Source organism: Mytilus galloprovincialis, chromosome 2 (assembly GCF_965363235.1).
Source record: "Mytilus galloprovincialis chromosome 2, xbMytGall1.hap1.1, whole genome shotgun sequence".
NCBI classification, from domain to species: Eukaryota; Metazoa; Mollusca; class Bivalvia; order Mytilida; family Mytilidae; genus Mytilus; species Mytilus galloprovincialis.
This window is the reverse complement of record NC_134839.1, coordinates 113319762-113325738: the sequence shown is the minus strand read 5'-3', so window position 1 is coordinate 113325738 and position 5977 is coordinate 113319762.

The following is a 5977-nucleotide window of genomic DNA, read 5'->3' as shown; positions in this document are numbered from 1 at the left end:
ATTACAACAACGTAGATATGTGGTTTTTGAAGTAAGATATATAACATTTACATGTATCTAATGTATATAGGTGATGGGTTATCTTATTTGTTTAAAGTGCCATTGAAATGAAAAACATGCTTTGTGTTTTAAAACAAAATGTACTATAAGTAGGATTTCACATGTAAGTTAAGACAGCATTTTAGTTACTATTTACGATAAAAAGAAACGGAGCACAAAATTTCAATTATAGTGAATGACCTCTTTGGACCATATATGATAAAGATTTTATGTCACCTGCTATTTTGATGAAGGATACTATGGTGGTTGTTGGTCTGAATGATTTCAGTTAAAAGATGCAAAACATAAAGTTTCATACATGTACAACCGAACGCTTGGCTTCTGCATAGACATTTAGATAAATAATGAAAACATTTGAAATCATTAACATGAAGGGGACATCGTTTAATATAACCGCAATAAATCACACCTTTTAATCGATCGAAATTTCTTAATACAATGAATATTATTGATACATATAACATTCTATGAGTATTTATTCGCAATAATCATATGTCATTTTTATTATGCTATTTTTGGTCTAACCATATGTAATCATTTATAATGTGTACTAAATACATTTATTGATATTGTCATATTGCACGTTACCCATTGTTATATACTACTTGCTATGTTTTTGTCAAACTTTATTTATATAAATAAGACTACACCTTCCAAGAGTCATATAAGTTACAGGTTTTACGATTATAGACTTCATATTATTATCCATAATCACATTCAGTCTTTCTAAAGTAAACTCTTCTCATGTTATTTCCCAAACATAGGTCTAAAACTAAGAAAGAAAACAAACTTTAGTTATCATGTGAAATTCAATCTTATTAATGTCAACGATTATCTGCACCAGTTATATTTAAATTATAATGTGTGCACAGGATAGCACTAATACTACACGACTTATGACCACAATGATGTGTAAAATAGCATATCTATGTTGGTCTGTAGCCTGAATTGTTTCTTAATGAGCTAGTTGCTCTAAAAATGATGCCGTTATGTTTACAAAAGTCCTAACGTATCTGTCTTATTGACATATACCTAAAATCTTTATATCAAATGTATTCATTTACATTCCTATGGTCTGTTTTAGACTCGAATACACTGTAAGTGATAATTCCTTAAAAACATTTCTCGACAATGGTCCTCATCATGTCTTTTGAAATATGCTTCTGTTCCATCTTTTATTTTTTTTTTGAATTTGACTAGTGTATCCCATATCACCATTTTTCCACGATAACAAAATGACAAAAATGACAAGCAGATATTTATACTTATGTTATTTCTAGGTACCAAACAAATGCATACATTTATACTTGAATGTAGTTTTATTTTTTTATTCTATTTTATACTTACAGAAACCTCTGCATCAGTTGATATTCAGCCCATACTTCATTATACTCTGTCAAGATATCACGGAAATCGTTCATGGCTTCTCTGATATATTTTGGATACTTCTTCCGTTTTTTTTTCTGTTTTTTATTCTTTTTGTTCTTTTTATTCTTTTTGACCTTTTTCGATTTGTCCCCATTGACTTGATTTTTAGAAATAGATTTTGTATTTACTACTTCTGTAGTTACAAGCTGTTTTGTTGTAGACGGCAATGGTGTTGGTGTTGAAACTAATGGTATAATCGTTGATTTAGGAGTTGTGTTTTGGGACTCTGGTGGTTTCGATTTATTTTCTTTTGGCTTATACAACGCATCTAAAATCATACTGAAAAAAATATATCAATTAAGAAAGTTACAGTCCCACACAAGACAAACTACAAGGTAAAGATATTTTAAGAAGCAATGAAAGTCATATTTATTTCAATTTATTAAGCTTTTTAACTTCAATTCAAGCACGACTCATGAGACTTTTGAAAACAAAATGCGCGTCTCTTGTACATCACTGTAAGCCTGGTATCTATAATGAGACTACTATTTTGCTGGATTGATAATATCTATTTCCGATAGAAATTAATACAACCGTAATATTATCTCAACTTAACCAATGAGTATAACTACCGTTACATGTAAAAATCGGCATGTCTAGCTATAAATAACAGAGGTTAACCAAACTCCTTCAAATTGCTAAATTATTTTAAGGCAGTGCATGAATCAAAATTCAGTTTAGAAACGTGGTAAAGAATTTTGACATTATGTTACATTTGTATTCATGTTTTGAAGGAGTTTACAAGATGATTGAAAGGTTGGCGCAAATGATTTACCTAAAAGACAATTTTTACTTTTACAAGTGTATGGAATATCACACTTTTCTTCGAAAACTTTCAGAGTTTATTGAATCTTCCTATCTCAATTGTAATTTGAACGGAATATATTAACAATATTTCACTTAAAGAAATATATCCTTTAAATTCATTTCTAAAACAAAATTAAAACCTAGAATTTCGTAAGACGTTTGATAGCCATCAACACCGTTGATAAAATAAGGTTTGCAGGAAAATGTATCGAAAATATAATTTTGCCTAGTTTTGATTATTAGAAACATTTACAAAATTTGATTCATATTTATGAAATGCAACTTTGCATGAAAACTAGGATCGTAAATGACCAACATGAGTTGAGGAGACATATTTCAATATAATGGTATTGTATGTGTCTGTCATACAAGTGAGAGGTTGAGCTATCTATTAAACCAGGTTCAATCCGCAATTTTCTACATTAATAAATATCTGTACCAAATTGGGAATATGACAGTTAGTTTCCATTCGTTTGATGTGTTTGAGCTTTTGATATTTCCATTTTATTATGATAACACCGATAAAAGATTGTCCTCCCATTGACTCTCCAGATCACAAATATCTGCACAAATATTCTTTTAGTCAACCTGATAAATAGTTATCAAAGGTACCAGGATTATAATTTAATACGCCAGACGCGCGTTTCGTCTATTTAAGACTCATAAGTGACGCTCATATCAAAACATTTAAAAAGCCAAACAAGTACAAAGTTGAAGAGCATTGAGGACCCAAAAATTCCAAAAAGTTGTGCCAAATACGGCTAAGGTAATATACTCCTGGGATAAGAAAATCCTTAGTATTTCGAAAAATTCAAAGTTTTGTAAACAGGAAATTTATAACAATGACCATATAATTGATATTCATGTCAACACCGAAGTGCTGACTACTGGGCAGGTGATACCCCTGATAAATCCGCCCTTATTGAATTATAAAGCTTTTACATTCTGCATTTACTACATAAATTACTGCGATTATTAGTTAAAGCATGTGAAATCTTATATATTTTGTACTGCACTTTTTTAATGTTTTAATTTTGTATTTTCTTCATATTTTCATATCTAACCTTGACAGTGACACTTACAACTCGTTGATGATTTAATCCGAAAATATTGATATATGGCGTTTGAAATTCTCCCAATGTACATGAACGAAGGCATTTAAATAAATGTAGGTCCTTGACATAGCGTTCTTTCCAATAATGTCACTCCAAAATATTCCAGTATATATAACCGTGCAATACATGTATCTATAGTCAGTTATTATTTGTTGGGCTTCTCACTAAAACAGAAACTTACTTTAGCTGGTTGGCGCCTATCTGTCCTGGCGATAATAAAATTAGTAGAAGAATATTCCTAATTTCCTTTATGATGGATTCCAGTTCCTTTATTGTTTTATCTAGTTGTATATTTTCGGAATGTTTTCTGCTTTTAATGGTTGTTTCTGTTGGAGTATCCAGTATTAAATCGTTTACATTTTCAATCGTTGAAACATCGCCAAATCTGGTTGAATTTACTAACTCATCCCTTGCCTTACGTGGCAATATATTTTGATAAAACTGAAGTTCTCTGTAATGTTTGTATAGCTCTAATATCACAAGCATTTCTCTCTCTTTACATTTCAAATCTCCGGTATTGCCTTTAAACAATAAAAAAAACCAAGATGACGTTTTCTATTTATAGCACAAACCACATGCAAAATACAATTTAAGAAGTTCAAGAAATTGAAAAAAGGAGTAATGGTGGTCTTGTGCATTTCCTGCTTGACATATCCTATGGCTAGGCTGTGCATTCTTTATGAATTTTGTATTTTGTATTTTTTGTATTGGCCTAGTTGCATCACACGCTTTAAGTACATAATAGATTTTCTTAATCAATATTGACTCTTTGCTAACCCAATCTGGAGGGAAGCTCTACACACAAAGAAAAGGGTTATATGGACGAACTAGTAGTTTCTTCCGTCAGTTTAACGTAATTTTTTGTGCGATTATTTTATTTTTACTTTTCTGTCATATGTTTTTAAAAAAATGAATTACTATTAAAATATTGACAACGAAGTAAAGTTTGAATACAACATTCCCGAGATACCCCCTGTATTTACTATAGAGCCATCTACATTCGGGAGATTCCTACATAATACATGTGTGTCATCGACATGAACAAATATGTCGGAATAGCAGTCGCTTTATCTCGTCATATATTCCTCCATATCACATAACTGTATACCACTTATCATTGGAATTTTATTCGCCGTGAATATAAAAAAGAAGATGTGGTATGATTGTCAATGAGACAATAACATTAACGGTATCAATTTTTCTGCACCAGATGCGCATTTCGACAATACATGTCTCTTCAGTGATGCTCGTGGCCAAAATATGTAAAATCCAAAGCTCATATAAAAGATGAAGAGCTATAATCCAAAAGTTCCAAAAAGTATAGCCAAATCCGTGAAAGGAATCAGAGCTTTGCATGAGGGAGGTACATTCCTTAATTTATAATAATTTTTAATATTTTGTAACAGCAAATTTAATAACACAAAATATCCGTATTTTCATGCCAGTACCAGAGTACTGGCTACTGGGCTGGTGATACCCTCGGGGACTAACAGTCCACCAGCAGAAGCATCGACCCAGTGGTAGTAATAACATTAACGGTACCAATTTTTCTGCACCAGATGCGCATTTCGACAATACATGTCTCTTCAGTGATGCTCGTGGCCAAAATATGTAAAATCCAAAGCTTATATAAAAGATGAAGAGCTATAATCCAAAAGTTCCAAACTCTTCACAAGAGACCAATTTAATAAGATGAGATGAGAAAAGAAAAGAAACACATGTTATTAAACAAAGCAATAGCTGGTTCAATTTTGTGTTTAGATGTTAACTTATTAGTGTTGTCATATTATTGTTGATCAAATTCAAAGTGTACTTACAACAAAATATCGGTACTATTAACATCAGCAATAAAAAACGTAGTTTACAATCCATGCTGAAACAGAAAAATATGGATAATTATAACCATAATACTGATTGAATTATAATTCTTTGTTTCAAGTTGATAGCTAGCTGTGTAAAAGAGGGACGTACGATACCAGAGGGAGAGTCAAACTCATAAATCGAAAATTAACTGGCAACGCCATGGCTAAAAATGAAAAAAGACAAACAGACAAACAATAGGACACATGACACAACATAGAAAACTACAGAATAAGCAACACGAACCCCACCAAAAACTAGGGGAAATTAAGTCAAATGTTTAATAAACATGGAACAAAGACTGTCAGAACATAACCGACAGTCTGTACGCAAAATACCAAACCTAAACCGAAAGACAACCATAGGTAAAATCAAGATATGTATAAGATGCTCCTTAGATTTTATTCTTACTATTCATTTAAGATGAGACTAAAAGGCTGAGCAGCCCCTTCTCCAGTAATAATAAATTACAATTTTTGACTAAAAACTGTAATCTTTGTAGATTTAATATCTTTAAAACAAAAACCTGCAATCTTTGTAGATTTGGTATCTTTAAAACAAAATCATAAATACCAAAAAATTAAAAAAATCAAATAGAAAATTATATTAAATCAGAAAAATAATAACGGCGTCCTAAATTGAAATTAAATTATATTGAAACAAAATATAGTAGTGTAGTGTCTATACATTGAAATTTTCGTATATTA